General features: G+C 53.8%; 1 long non-coding RNA gene across 3 annotated transcripts; it reads left to right on the plus strand.

The window, feature by feature from the left end:
• The first annotated feature begins 392 nt into the window (after positions 1–392).
• On the plus strand, positions 393–16034 carry LOC131507934 (uncharacterized). 3 transcript variants are annotated; one of them, XR_009259828.1, is made up of 7 exons: positions 393–1589; positions 9460–9554; positions 9889–10005; positions 10143–10304; positions 13045–13213; positions 15357–15701; positions 15757–16034. It is a non-coding gene; the product is annotated as an uncharacterized LOC131507934 (long non-coding RNA). The 3 variants fall into 3 exon arrangements; XR_009259827.1 differs by lacking the exon at positions 9460–9554; XR_009259826.1 differs by lacking the exons at positions 393–1589; positions 9460–9554 and having other exon boundaries at positions 9667–10005.
• Positions 16035–16105: the final 71 nt, after the last annotated feature.

Consider the following 16105-nt stretch of genomic DNA (forward strand, 5'->3'; position numbering starts at 1 on the left):
GTCAACTCTCCCGGAGCGAGCGCCGAGCCCGCCGCGCGCCCCGCCCCGACACAACTTCCGTCCAATCGGCGCGCCCCGGCTCGCCCCGCGCCCGCCCCGCTCCCGCCCCGCGCCCAAACTTTCCCCCAATCCGCGCGCGCGCGCCCCGCCCGCCGGGCTCGCGACCTTAACCCTCGCGGTGCGGGAGGCCTGCGGGCGGGGCGGGCTCCCCGGGGCGCGGCCCCGCCCCCAGCCCGAGCCCTCCGCCCGCCCCCTGCCGGCCCGACTCCGCCTAGCCCCCCCCCCAACCCCTCCATCGTCCCGCCCCCGGCCCAGCCACGCCACGCCCCCCCACGCCCCGCGCGTCTCCGCCGCCGGGGCCTGGCCCCTGCCACCCCGCCCCGCCCCGGCCGGCAGCTCCCCGCCCTGTCCCGCCGCGGCGCCCACCCCTTACCTGCACCCAACCGTGCCTGCGTCAGACGCCCACTGCCAGTGCCCTGGTGGGGCCCACGGCCAACCCTGACCCCAGGAGGCGCGAACCGGACGGCCGCGGGGCTCTCTGAGAGATCCGAGACCCGGCTCTGACCCCACGCGGCTCTGGGAGGGGGGCACAGGTCTGGGGGATGTGGAGCTTCGAGGTTCAGCTTACCCAGCGGCCGTGAGCAAAGGCAGGTATGTTCCTGCCACCCACCTGGGGGCTTCAGGCCTGTCACCCACTGTGATGGCAACAAGGACATTAACAATAACGATAGAGAACAACGCACAACCCCCAGACCAGGCAGGGGTCTGCTGTCACCTGCAGTAGAGGAAGAGACGCCCGCACAGAGAAGGCAGGTAATTTATCCGAGATTTCCCAACCAGCAGTTGGCGCGTCCAGGACCGGAACCATGTGCTGTGGAGTCCAGCTTCCCTGGGGTTCTTTCCGCACACTTTCCCCCGCCCCTGCCTGGCCCTACGCTGCACCCTGGGCGCTCTGACCGCCACGCCTCCCCTGCCTGCACCCAGCACGTCTCTCTGACCCTTCTGCACACCGTCTCTGGCCTGTTACTGAGCCTCTGCCCCACTGTCACTTCGCTTGAATGGAGAAATCACCATTTTTCTATAAACTTTTTAAAAATTTATTCGTTTATTTCTGAGTGAGAGAGAGAGAGAGAGCACGAGCTAGTGAGGGGCACAGAGACAGGGAGAGAGAATGCCGAGCCTGGAGTGGACTCGAGCTCACCCAACACAGGGCTCGAACTCATGAGCAGTGAGATCACAGCCTGAGCCGAAGGCAGATGCTCAGCCAACTGAGCCACCCAGGCGCCCTGAAAAATCACGGTCACGGTGGTGCTCCACAGCAGCCTCTCCGTCTCCTCTGGACTTCCGTCCATGCTGTTGCATCAGGAACCCTGACTAAAGCAACCTCTATACTCGAAGGAGTCCCCTCTTCCAGGAAGCCTTCCAGAAAAGATTGCAACTGCAGAGGGCTTGGAAACCAACATCCCAAGGCAGAGGAGAGCCGGGTGAGGGAGTGCCAGCAGCCAGGGTTTGGAGCTATCAAGGCCCACACTGCCCAGCCTTCCCAAGCAAGTGAGAAGGCAGGTTCCCCAATCCTGTCTCCAGACCAGGTAGGCACTTCGTGGGTGGGTGGAGGTGAGCCCAGCCCAACCCTGTCCCGCGTGTGCCCTGAGGGAAGGCCTCAAGGGCAGACCTGAGTAGGCTTCTGGCACTTGGACTCAGGCCCCGCAGGTGGGGAGGGAGCACGGAGAGCTGGTTCCAGCCCACCTGAGAAGGAGGGATTGGTGGGGGGGGGGGGGGCTGACACTGGGGTACAGACAGGCGTTCCCGGACAGGATGGGCAGGCGGGCGGAGGGGTTCTCGGCTACTGCAAAGGCTGCCCTGGACTTCAGGAACGGGTCTGTGAGGAGACACAACCAGAGCATGAAAGCTCCGACAGGCGTGTAGGCCACCAAAGGCAGGTGTGTGGAAAGTTGGCCGTGAAGTCGGGGGAGGTCACAAACAAGGAAGTAGGCTGAATGCGCCGCAGTCAGTGTGGGTGTGAGGGCCAAGGTGGATGCTGGGAGGGGTTACAGGTTGATGAGCAGCCCGGGGTGGGGCGGCAGTCCCAGCAGGTGGGCGAGGAGTTGTGGCCCCCCAGTGGGTACTGGTAGGGCCCCAGAGAGCTGCTCTGGGGCTCGTCCCACGGCCCTGTGCAGGGACACGCTGCCCCCTGGCGGAGGCGCGGAACATGGTGGCCCCCACTAAAGAGTACCCAGCTCTCCTTCCCAGCCTCACCACTTCCGCACCCCCAGGCCCACCTTTCGGGGCTCCCCAGGCAGGAGCCAGGGCTGCCTGAATGCCCAGCCCAGGCCGCTTCCTCCAGGAAGCCCTCCCACCGCCAAGCTCCCACTGCCCCTTCCTGGCAGCTGCCCTGAAACACCAAACCCGTTTAAATCGTCCCCTTTAAAACTGAGACTTAGGGCGATGGGCTAACCTCTCTGTGTCAGTCCCCCCATCTACCATCTGGTCACACAGAGTTGCGGGGTTTCTGTCTCTCACCTGCCTGGCACAGGTGAACCCCCCAAAATATGTTGTTCTTCGTATTATCGTTCAAGCATGCCACAACGAGCCCTGGCCCTGTGCCAGGTTCTGTCAGGGGGCTAGAGATGTGGGGTTTTGCCAGGAGGATGAGGCCTCAGCCCTCACACACATGGCATCGTAACAGCAGGTGTAAGGACTGAGAAATGCGTCAGACGGTGGAAAGCGCTTGGCAGGGAATTGAAACCAGCTGATGTGCAGGCTTCTGCTTCTGCTCCAGATGAAGTAACAGGGACCAGATTCACACGCTCTTGCCCAAAACAGCAAAAAAAAAAAAAAAAAAAAAAAAAAAAAAAAAAAAAAAAAGACAGAAATAAATATATGTGAAAAATAGCACCCAAAACACAGAGCATCACACAGCAAAGGATAATGATCCTTGAGAGATGGGAAACAAGTGAGAAAGACTACAACCATCCCTGCTCCCCTGCTTGGAGAGGGTTTCCAGGGTTCAGTGTAGGCAGTGGGGACCCAGGCAGAGCCCCGAGGTCTCCCTCAGTTGAGGGGATGGAGTGGGGAGTCCCGGGAGGACAAAACGACCAGAGTTCACAGGGCAGAGTCCTGGAGAGGAAATAGCTGTGCAGAGAGAGAGAGAGATCCCCCAGAGATGCACAGAGGGTCAGCCTCCTGGCTTCAGCTGGCTGCAGGCTGGTACAAGGATTAGAAGGAAAAAACCCACCCAACTTAGAGGAAGAATCGTCCAGAAGGAGGCAAGCCCATAGATGGTGGGAATAGTGTCTGTGTCTGACAGCCAGAGTTGGGAACCTCCTAATTTAAGGGGCATCAGTTAAAGTAGAAAGAAGGGTTTTGCTTCAGTAGCAGAGAAAAATCAACCTTAGACTACATATAGTTCTGGTCCTGCCCAACAAAGCTTAAAGACAAAACCCAAAAGGGTCACACAAGTTCTAAGTAACTTAACTGCATCCCAGAAACAAATACAAGGACATTTACAGAAATATAAAACTATCCAGCACCCGAAAAGGTAGAATACACACTGTTTGACATGCAACCAAAAATAATTAGGCATGAAAAGAGGCAAGAAATTATAACCCATAACGAGGGAGAAAATCAACCAAAACTAACTCAGGTGTGACGAAGGTGATAGAATTGCTAAGGCGAGAACACCCTTCACGCTCACCGTGACCATATTCCACGTGTTTGAGATGCTGGACGGAAGCCTGAATATGTTAAGTACAGATATGGATGATTGTTTTAAAGCCTCAAATTGAACTTCTGGAAATGAAAATTACAGTGTCTGAGATAAAGAATACGTTGAATGGGATTAATAGAATATTGCACGAGAAAAAAATTGTGAGCTTGAAGTCATAGCAATAAAGACCAGCCACATGAAACACCAAGAGAAAAGTGACTGAAAAGGACAATGAACTAATTGTCAGTGAGCCACTGGGCAACTCCACAAAGGTGAGCTACCGGTGGAGTTGGAGTCTCAGAAGACAGGAGGTGGAAACAGGAAAGAAAATACATTTTAAGAAAATGGCCAGGTTTGTTTTGTTTTGTTTTTTTTTTTTTACAAATGTAATGAAAAACATAAGCCCACAGTTCCCAAAGCTCAACAAAACTTAAACACAAGAAAGATGAAGAAAACTACATTAAAGCTGGTACATCATTCTCAAAATGCTAAAGAACAGTTAAAAAGAGAATAGCGTAAAAGTATCCAGGGGAGCCAAAACAATCTTGGAAGAGAAAACCAAAGCTGGAGGCATCACAATCCCGGACTTCAAGCTATACTACAAAGCTGTCATCATCAAGACAGCATGGTACTGGCACAAAAAAAGATTAATGGAACAGAAGAGAGAGCCCAGAAATGGACCCACAAACGTATGGCCAAGTAATCTTTGACAAAGCAGGAAAGAACAGCCAACGGAATCAAGATAGTCTCTTCAGCAAGTGGGTGCTGGGAAAACCAGACAGCGACATGCAGAAGAATGAACCTGGACCACTTTCTTACACCAGACACAAAAATAAACTCAAAATGGATGAAAGACCTAAATGTAAGACAGGAAGCCATCAAAACCCTCGAGGAGAAAGCAGGCAACAACCTCTTCGACCTCAGTCACAGCAACTTCTTATTCAATACATCTCCAGAGGCAAAGGAAACAAAAGCAAAAATGAACTATTGGGACCTCCTCAAAATAAAAAGCTTCTGCACAGCGAAGGAAACAATCAGCAAAACTAAAATGCAACTGACAGAATGGGAGAAGATATTTGCAAATGGCATATCAGATAAACGGTTAGGATCCAAAATCTACAAAGAATTCATCAAACCCAACACCCAAAAAACAAATAACCCAGTGAAGAAATGGGCAGAAGACACGAACACACTTCTCCAGAAGACATCCAGATGGCCAACAGACACATGAAAAGATGCTCAACATCACTCATCATCAGGGAAATACGAATCGAAACCACAATGAGATACCACCTCACACCTATCAGAATGGCTCACATTCACAACTCAGGCAACAACAGATGTTGGGGAGGATGCGGAGAAAGAGGATCTCTTTTGCATTGTTGGTGGAAATGCAAGGTGGTGCAGCCACTCTGGAAAACAGTATGGAGGGTCCTCAAAAAACTAAAAATAGAACTACCCTACGACCCAGCAATTGCACTACTAGGCATTTACCCAAGGGATACAGGTGTGCCGTTTCGAAGGGACACAGGCACCCCCATGTTTATAGCAGCACTATCGACAATAGCCAAAGTATGGAAAGAGCCCAAATGTCCATCGATGGATGAATGGATAAAGAAGATGTGGTATATATATACACACAACGGAGTATTACTCAGCAATCAAAAAGAATGAAATCTTGCCGTTTGCAACTACGTGGATGGAACTGGAGGGTATTATGCTAGTGAAATTAGTCAGAGAAAGACAAAAATCATATGACTTCACTCACATGAGGACTTTAAGAGACAAAACAGAAGAACATAAGGGAAGGGAAACAAAACGAGTAAAAAACAGGGAGGGGGACAAAACAGAAGAGACTCCTAAATATGGGGGACAAACAGAAGAGACTCCTAAATATGGAGAACAAACTGAGGGTTACTGGAGGTGTTGTGGGTGGGGGATGGGCCAAACGGGTAAGGGGCATTAAGGAGGGCACTTGTTGGGATGAGCACTGGGTGTTATACATAGGGCATGAATTTCTGGAATCTACTCTTGAAAGCATTGTTGCACTATATGCTAACTTGGATGTAAATAAATAAGTAAATAAATAAATAAATAAATAAATCTTATTTAAAAAAAGGTATCCAGGGGAAATTTTTTATATACAGGAGCAAAGAAAAGGGTGTTTTGTTGATGTCCTGTTGGGTGAACACAGTGCGTGCAGGAAGACAGTGGCGCAAGATCTTTACAATACTGAAAAAAAAACCTGCCAACCTTCATTCTTTACTGTCGATAATGTCATTTGGGAACAAAGATGAAATGAGGACTTTTTCAGACATAAGGAGCTGGAAGAATTACTTACCAGCAAATCTATACTAGAAGAACCGTTAAAGGACACCCTCTGAGCAGCAGGAAGGTGGCACCGGATGGAAACCTGAACACACACACGCACACATGCGCGCACATGCACACAGACACACGCGCACGCACGCGCACACACACACACACTATTAATAATAATAAAGAGCGCCAGAGATGATGGCTTCATGAGTAATAATAAGAAATGTTCTTCTTCTTATTTAAGTCTCTTTAAAAGACAATTAGCTATTTATTTTTTTTTGTAGGCTCCACATCCAATGTGGGGCTTGAACTCAAGACCCTGATATGAACAGTCACGTGCTCTACTGACTGAGCCAACCAGACACCGTGAGAATCAGCTGTTTAAAGCAAAAACAACAGCAGTGTATTGTGGGGCTTGTATCATATGACAAAGTAAAATATACGACCACAAAAGCACAAAGTCTGGGAGGAAAAAGTGAAAATACAGTGTAACAGGGCTCTTTTACTACATAGAGATGGTACCATATCTTGCCAGGAGACATTGCCAAGTCAAAAACATGCGGTATAAATCCCAAAGCGGTCACTAAAATAGTTGCACCTAATAAAGCAACAAAGGAGGGGCGCCTGGGTGGCTCAGTTGGTTAAGCGTGCGACTTCTGCTTGGGTCATGATCTTGCGGTTTGTGGGTTTGGGCCTCGCAGCGGGCTCTGTGCTGACAGCTCAGAGCCTGGAGCCTGCTTTGGATTCTGTGTCTCCCTCTCTCTGCCCCTTCGCCGCTCATGCTCTGTCTCTGTCTTTCTCTCAAAAATAAACAAACATTAAAAAAAAATTTAAAGCAACAAAGGGGACAGATTGAATCAGGGTTTTTTTGTTTGTTTGTTTGTTTACTTTTGAGAGAGAGGTTGTGACCTGAGCTGAAGTCAAACATTTAACCAACTGAGCTACCCAGGCTCCCTGGAATGAGGTTTTTTTTTTTTGTTTTTTGTTTTTTTTTGGGTTTTTTTTGGCAGAAAGTAGGGAAAGTGGGGGAAACAATAGACAAGGCAAATAAAAGATAAATAGCATGATGATAGATTAAACCCAACCACATCAATAATCACACTAAATGTAAATGGCCTAAACATCCCAATTAAAAAGCAGAGGTTGCCAGATTGGGTAAAATAGCAAGATTCAACTCGGTGCTACCTATGTAAACACACTTCACAGACACAAATAGGGGAAAGTAGAAGGATGGGGAAAGTTATCCTATGCTGACGCTCATCAAAAGAAAGAAAACCCACAGTGAGAGTATCACCAGGAATAAATAGGTTCATTTTGTGATAACAAACTGATAACATCATCAAAAGGACATAACAACCCTAAATGTGCATGAACCTAATGACAGATGATAAAAGTCCATGAAGCAAAAACTGATGGGGGAAGTGGGCAAATCCACAATTATACACAGAGTTCCACTCTCTTCTCCCAATATTAGATTCCACAAGTGGGCACAAAATAATTAGGGACATAGAAGACTTGAAAAACACTGCCACCTAACTTGGCCTAATTAATATTTATAGGAGAGTCTTTCATTTTCTGGGCCCAGGTCTCAACATATACAAAATAATTCAAGTCATTAAAAGAATGCTCTCTGACCACACTACAATTATATTAGAAATCGCTAACAGAAAGCTATCTGGAAAATTCTCAAATATTTGCAAACCAAATAATCTGCTTCTTAATTTCCCATGTATTGAAGAAAAAACAAAATGAAAATTAAAAATTATTTTAAACTATGGGGCACCTGGGTGGCTCAGTCAGTTGGGCAACCGACTCTTGATTTTGGCTCAGGTCATGATCCCAGGGTCATGGGATCAAGCCCCACATTGGGCTCCATGCTGAGCATGGATCCTGCATGGAATTCTCTTTTCCTCTGACCCTTCACCCAGCTTGTGCTCGCTCTCTTTCTCTCAAAATAAGTAAATAAACTTAAAAAGTTATTTTGAACAAAATGGAAATGAAAAGACAACATGTAAAAAAAAAACCTGTGGAATGCAGTTAAGGCAGTACTTAGAGAAATGTATACCGCTACACATGTATTTTAGAGAAGACATGATTCATTGACCTTAGCTTCCATCATGAGAACAGATGAAACCCAAAGTAGACAGAAAAAGAAATAATAAAGGTCACATTAGAAATCAATAAAATAGAAAAATAGAGAAAAATAGTGAAACCAAAAGCTGTTTCTTTAAGAAAATCAGTAAAATCAATAACTCTCTTACAGATGGATCTGGAGTTAAAGAGAAATGAAACAGGAATTGATATCAGGAATGAGAGAGGCTACACCACTATGGGTCTAACACATGTTAATATAAAAACAGGAAATATTATTAATAACTTCACACCAACAAATTTGACACATTAGATGAAATGGAAAAATTCACTGAATATTAAAAACTGCTAGAGCTCATTCTATAAGAGATAGGGAGCCTGAATATATCTATTAAATAATTTGAACTTATAGTTAAAAACCTTCCCACAAAGAAAACACCACACTCAGAGGACTTCACTGAGAAATTCTAGAAAACATTTAGGGAGGGGGCAGCCTTGCTGGCTCAGTCAGTGCAGCATGTGACTCCTGATCTCAGGGTGGTGAGTTCGAGCCCCACATTGGGTGTAGAGATTCCTAAAAACAAACAAACAAACAAACAAACAAACAAACAAACAAAAAGAAAAACAAACAAACATTTGGGGAGGAAACAAAACCCATTTTACAAAAATGCTACCAGAAAAGGGAAGAGAAGGAAACACTTCCCAACTCATTCCATGAAACCAGCAAGTATGAAAAGGGATAACATATGGTGATCAGGTGGGGTTGAGCCCAGGGATGCAAATTAACATTTGAAAATCCGTTAGTGTAATTTACCATATTAACTGAAAGAAAAGCCATAAGATTATCCTGATAGATACAGAAAAAGCAATGGACAGAATCTAATACCTGTTCCCGATGGAAAAAAACTCTCAGCAAACTAACCCTGGAAAAGGCTTCTCCGGTCTGAAGAAACATTACTGTTGACATCACACTTAATTATTAAAGACTAACGCTAAAGCTCGCTCTAAAATCGGAACAAGGCGGTGGGTTTGCTCTTTCCACTCTGCTATTCTACGTTGTACCTGGAGGTTCAAGCCGGTACGGATTGGAAAGAAATAAGTAAAATGGCCTTGATTTGTAAATGACATGATCATCTATGTAGAAAATTCTACGTAATCTGCAAGAAAAAGGCCCCCAGAACTAATATTAGCGCACTTTCCGAGACGCAAGATCGACGTAGGTGCGCGCTGAACAGAGCTCCCCACACGGGTGACACGACCACTGTGGAAAAGAGTTTAGCAAGCGTTTTCAGAGGTAAGCACACATCACGTCTAGTCTTATGATCTGGTCATTCCACTCCCAGGTGTTCACCTGACAGAGAAGAAGGCGCATGTCCGTACAAAGACCGGTGCACGGATGTGATAGCCCCAAACCAGAAACCACACAGATGTCCCACAAGTGAGTGGGCACCCGGACTGCCCCACACCCATAGGACGGGACCTAGTCAACAGTAGAACGAAGCAGGTGTCTCAAGGGAAAGAAACGCTAAAAGTAAAGAGAGAGTGCACATTGCATGATGGCATGTGTGTAACATTCTAGAACAGCCAGTGGCTCTGCAGGGACAGGGCAGGACCCGGGGACGGGGGAGGCGTGGGGATGTCTGGGGGTGATTGATGATGCTGTCTGGACTGTGGTCTTGGATGTAAATGTGCCGAAATGTATCCAATTGTACACTTTCAACAGTGCACATTATTGCTTCCGTTATGCTTCAGCAAAGGCGTTGTTTCAAAAGACAACCCAGGTTGACGTGCTGGAAGGACAGAGGAGAGCCCTCCACGGAGCGGTCGGGTCAGGACACAGCTGAGGGGACAGGCCTGCAGCACATGGACGCCGCATCAGTGTTTGTTGAGTGAGTACATGAATGCCCGACTCGGGGATGTAAATCGTGTTAGACGTCTTAACACACGCACAACCTCTTTGGTTACGCTTTCCCTCCTGTCACTGCTCTCTCAACTTGAGAACCTCACTGGAGCTTTCCCTCAACAGAGCACAGGGCTGGCCTCCTTCCTGCATCTGTTCTGGAACCACTGTTTGGCCAGACCGGGACCCACTTACTCCTTCCTCTTCGAGGGACACTGGGGGTGCTACCTGTGACTCTCAGCCACAGACAGCGTACGGGGGGCGGCCCCACGCACATCCCTCTGAGAGGTGAGCTCGGAGGAGCAGCCCCTGGTCTAAGCCTTGACCTGGGAACCCCTTCCCGGGGTTGGCTGTCCCCACAGAAGGGTCACCGGGTGTGGGTGTGTGACACCAGTCCTGCTTCACGGCGGGCTCTCCTAGGACAGGGCGAGAACTCCTGGGGCTGACCAACACTCCTGCCGAGAACCAGCCTCAGGCCCCTGCATGTGTGCACCCCTGGTCCCTGAGGGGATCCCCTGCCCCTGCCCCCGGCCTGGGCAGGCCAGGCCATCCTGAGCAGGGCCGACCGGTGGACAAGCCTCCCTGGTGGCGAAGCCCAGCTCACACTGTCATTGGCCCGGGGTGTTCCTTATCAGACTTCTCTGTAGTTCTCCCCAAGGGTCGTGGTCTGGAGTGGGAGGCAGGAGCTGGCGACGGTGCTGGCATTCACGGCCCCCTCCCGCCTACCACACACAACGTCCCCCGGAGGGACGGCCATCGTGCCAGCCCGCCCGGGGCCCCTGTGTGGCCGGTGGGCGACGGGGCTCTGGCCATCTCTGGCTGCTGAGTGGGGGTATCCACAGCCCAACTTGGCTCGGGCGGGGAGGGGCCGCTTGCAGAGGCCTTCTCCTCTGCCAACCCAGGTGGAGACCCTCGACCAGAAGGGTGTCGGGGAGACTTCCGGCCTGGTGTCAGGGTGCCTGGGCTGTGCCCCAGTGGGCATGGCAGATGGTAACGTCTCAGTGCTGGGCCGGACAGTGGCACGCATGAACCCCGGCAGCCACACCCCGCACTCACCCAGCCTGGGAGGGGTGTGCATCCGTGCCGTCCCACCACGCCAGGGGCCAGGTTCCATCCACACCCTCCCACTGCCCAAGCTGCCCCAGCGTCCTCTTTGGGCTGTGGGCGAGGGCACCAGGCTCAGGGTGGCCCTCCTCTGCAGCCGTGCCACCCCTCCTGCGGCCCTCAACGGGGCCCCCCTCCCCTCCCCTCCCCCAGCAGGCCCACTGCCGGCCCCTCCCTGTGCTGGACTCCAAGTCATGCCTGGTTTGGTTTATGCACAAGCTGGGAGGAGTCCAAGGGCAAGGTTAGAGGCCTCGGGCCTGTGGGGCACCCCTCTCTTCCTCCCTCGCACCTGGAAGGGTAACACCCCTGCCTGGGGCTCCCTTGGGCTTTCTGCTTCCCGACCCGCCTCTGCAGCCGGTCCCTGCGTTGAAGCCGGAGTGCGCACGTCCTCCCTGCCGGGGCCCTGACCCACGGGGCCATCAGCACTGGCAGTGGTCCCAGGACACGGACCTTCTACACGGGCTCCTGGCACGAGGCGGCTCAGCTCTGAGGAGTTGGGGGTTGACCTTGTGGCTGGGAAGTGGCGTCACGGGCACTCAGGCTCCCCGGGCACAGCGCAGGTGGAAGCAGAAAGGGAAGAAGGGAAACTGAGCGGGGCCACGTGGGGCCGGGTCTCTGTGGCCACTGGGTGGCGCAAGGCTGGACTCGCGGAGGTCCCCGTTTGCTGAGGAGTAGCGTTTACGACTTGTAAACTGATTGCGAACTGTCCCTCAGGAGGGACACCCGAGACTTGAGGACACGGGGCCAAGGCCGCTCGGTCCTCTAGCCCAGGGCCATCAAGCCCTTGCCCGTCACATCCGTGCCCGGTCATCCCTCCGCCTCCAGAACCACGGGGAGGTGCGACCCTAACACGGCCCCCCACCCCCCCGGGGCGAGGGAGCCCGGGTCTCCGCAGCTGCCCTGACAGGAGCCCGAGAAGCCTCATGGCAGCGAATCTCGACCGGCACACAGGTGCGTGACAGTGCGGCCACGGGGACCGGGTGTGCGGAGCTGGCCCGAGCGCCTGGAGTGGAGGAGGCTGGCTGCCCACCGGCAACTATGGCGCCACCCGCCTCGGGACCTGCCGCTCGGGACCTGGGGTCCTGGCCGTGCCCGAGACCGGCCGGTGAGTCGGATCAAGTCCTGAGGGGCCCCGGGCGGCCCATACGCGGGGGTCTCTGGAGTGGCGGAGGCGCAGGCGTCTTCTGCAAACAAGAAGCGACCGGTTTCGTGCAGGGCGCCAAGAGACGAAGCAGACGGCAGCTTCCAAAGCACCTGCTCGGGGCATCTGCAGGCAGATGGCGTCTGGGTGGCCGTTCTCAGACACGACCAGTCACAGTGACGCTCCAGAGCCCTTGATGGAGGGGCAGGTCGGGTCCCCTAAAGGAAGAGCTCATAAGGCAGTTGCTGGCACGTGTCCCCACGTGCATACGGGGCACTGTGACTGCTCTCAGACCTCTGGGGGTTACTGGATAACGGCCCTGAGATGATGCCAATACCATCACCTGAAAGCCATTACAGTGGTGGCGGGGGGGGGGGGGGGGGGGACAGTAGAGGTGGCACTGGCCGAGTCCGTGAGCCCGAGGGCCCTGCAGACTCCGCCTTCAGGGCCTTCTGTAGTCCCTGGAAGTAGGGAGGGGGTGTTTCTATGTAACCAGTGGCCCGGCCATTGCGGAAGCCCGCAGGCTGGCCCCTCCCTGCCCAGCCCAGCCCAGCCCAGCCCAGTTGTGCGACACCCACAGAGATCAGTTCCAGCGTCAGACCCTGGGGAGCTGCCGGGGGGCGGATCCCTTCTGTGTTCACACAGCTTGCCGGATGCTGCCGGGACAGGTGACCACCACGTATCCTGTGGCGAGGCCGATCGTAGCTGAGAGTACGGAGAAAACCACATGCGGTTCCGTCACCTGATCCACGGCTAACCTGCGTATGCTTTTTCTATCCTCAGCGAAGAAGAAAATCGGAACAGCCAGTTTCTGCACAACGCAGAGGCCAGCACGCTCCCACGGTGAACCTTGATGGCACCACCCCCGTCTCAGTCTGGCCCTTCAGGGATCTTGGTTTTCTCGAGTACACTGCCCGGCCAGCCGGCTGGCCGGCCGGCCGAACTTGGGCAAGTACCCTGCATGCCCTGGTAAGACCCGTGGTGACCACAGGGTGGGAAAGGCCAGGAGCTTCCAGGAAAACCTTCGGGATCCGATGGTCTAGGAGATGTCGGCATGTCCTGTCTGAAGTAAGGTAATTCGCTGCACCCAACAGCACCTGCTTCTGCGAGGCCCAGTGCTCGGTGACACTCTAGACTTGGGGTGCGGCGTGCACCAGCACATGCACTCTTCTCTAGCCGCTTTCCTGGGCATCGGGCAGTGTCGGCAAGAGAAGTCCCTGCAGCTCATCCAGGCAGGACACAGGCCACTCGCCACTTGGGTGGATGGCCCGTCGGGCCCACATTGCCGGTGGCAGGTGCCCACAGGAGAAAGCCCTCCAGCCCAGACTCTTAGCGCCCTAGGGCAAGGCCACTTCCTCCTGATCAAAATCAGTTATGCACTCGAGGGGGCGCCTGGGGGGCTCAGCCGGTGGAGCGTCCGCCTTCGGCTCAGGTCATGATCTCGTGGTTTGTGAGTTCCAGCCCCGCGTCGGGCTCTGTGCTGACCACTCGGGGCCTGGAGCCTGCCTCGGAGTCTGTGTCTCCCTCTCTCTCGGCCCCTCCCCAGCTCACTCTGTCTCTCAAAAATAAACATTGAAAAAAATTAATTATCCACTTAAAAAGCGGCCCTGAGCTGGGGCCGAAGTCTGACCCCATCTCCCCAGTGGCCGTGTGACCCAAGTGCCCCCTGAGGACCAAGTGCATGCAGTGTTCCGTCCCGAAGGGAAAGTAGTAGGGACGGGCCCAGGAACAGCTGGAAGTCAGTGGTACAGACAGGAAGTGCCGGCCCCCCTTGCTCTCAGCCCACCCGGGGCTTTACCGGGGAGGGGGGCGGGGGGGGGTTCCTGCTGGCTGCTGGGATACGAGAACGTGCAGACACGGTTGTGGGCAAAGGCATACACGTACGGTGCCTCAGCGGGCCGAACCCAGCCCACGCACCTGGCCCGGCCCGGCTTCGCACAAGGTATCGTCCAGGGGGGTGGGCGGCTGGCCAGACTCCTGAAGCCCAAGACGGGAAACTTGAGGACGAGGTCCGGGGAGAAGCACGGAGGGAGGGTGTTGTGTCCCACGGACACACCTGCCTGGATCTGGGGGTGTCCCCGCACCTGGGACTCAGGCCTCCCTGCCACCCCAGTGCTATCCCCCCCGAGCCCAGGCAGAGAGACTGCGTGTGGGCCAGTCACGAGGACTCCCCACCTCTCGGGAAGCCCAAGCACAAATCCACAAGGACCAAAGGTACCCGTCAGCGGGTCAGAGAACGGGGATGCGTCGGCAACCTGGTGGCAGCCTGACAACACGGAAGTTGCAGTCACGGTGGGGACACCACGACTGGCAGAGGGTACGGTGGTGCGGTCCTGACTGCCCCGGGGCCACAGCCACCTCCGAAGGAGGGACTCCTCGGACCTCCGGCTTGAGCCAGGAGCTCAGGGCTGAGGTGCAAACTCTGTCCGTGTGCTGCCGTTCCACCAAAAGCCAGAACCCAGGGCTGGGGGGCGGGGGCAGCCTCACTGCCCAGGGAATCTCAGCTCTCCAGCTTGAAGGTCCTGGCATCCAAGGAAGGGCCTGGCCCACCGGGCGACTCAGTCCCCCTCCTGTAGGCCGGGAGCCCAGGGGCTCCGTCGGGTCCTCAGACCACTGAACCAGCAGGCAGAGAAGACACTGTTTTACTAGTGGGGGATGGGTGCCAACCACCAGGGGAAAATGGGGTAGGTGCTCATTGGGAGTTGAACCGTATGCCCCCCCCCCCACTTTTTTCCCCTTTACTTTTTATTTTTGAGAGAGAGAGAGAGAGAGAGAGAGAGGGAGGGAGAGAACACACGCAAGCACGGGTGGAGGAGGGGCAGAGAGGGAGACACAGCATCCGAAGCAGGCTCCAGGTCCCGAGCTGTCAGCACAGAGCCCAACGCGGGGCTTGAACCCACGAACTGCGAGATCATGACCTGAGTCGAAGTCGGACACTCCACCGACTGAGCCACCCAGGCCCCACTATCCCCCACAAATTCTTATGTTGAAGTTCTAACCCCAGGGTCTCAGAACAGAATTCTATCTGCAGGTGGGGCCTTTACAGAGGAGACTGAGATGAGGTCAATGCATGTGACTTATATCCTTCCAGGCAGGGAACACAAGGACACAGACACGTGCAGGAAGGAGGCAGCTGTGCACGAGCCCAGGAAAGAGGCCTCAAAGGAAGCAACCCTGCCCACACCTCGATGTCAGACTGGCCTCTGGGGCTGGGAGAGAACTCGTTTCTGCAGTGGGAGCCATGCGGGACTTTGTCACGCTCTGTCGTGACTACTGAGCTGGCTGAGACAGGTTTCATGAAAGGACGGGAAAACCATGCCTAGAACCCGGGGACTGCGCCTTTGGGTGACAATAGCAGTCAGTGGGTAACGGTGCCCCACAGAGACACACGGACCGGGCCCCCCAGGCACTGAGGCACCCACGTGGGGCAAGAGGAACAGGTAAGGACTTTGGGGTTCAGAGGGATGGACAGTCTGGTCTTTCTCTGCCCTTCAGACCTCCCCCCGTCCTGAGCCCAACGTAGCCCCGGAGGGCAGCAGAGGAAGAGAGATCAGAGCCACCACACCCGCACTCCTGCTCACAGGGCCCCCTCCCCGGCTGGCTGAGACCCCGGGCTGAAGGTCTCTGCTCCTCACCAGGTGGCCTCTCCACACCTTTCTGTCTCTGGACCGGTAAGGGTGCCCCCGCCCGCTCCATCTGCCTGGGGCGGAGTATGGGTGTGGAAAGGGGTCCCGGGGTCCTGTACAACCTGTGCAGCTTCCCTGCCCACGCCACACCCCTGCAAACGGTCCCGGGTCATCCTGGTCTCAGCGTGCTGTTTCCTTCTGGGCTCAGGTATAGAACT

This window comes from Neofelis nebulosa, chromosome 3 (genome assembly GCF_028018385.1).
Source record: "Neofelis nebulosa isolate mNeoNeb1 chromosome 3, mNeoNeb1.pri, whole genome shotgun sequence".
Taxonomy (NCBI): Eukaryota; Metazoa; Chordata; class Mammalia; order Carnivora; family Felidae; genus Neofelis; species Neofelis nebulosa.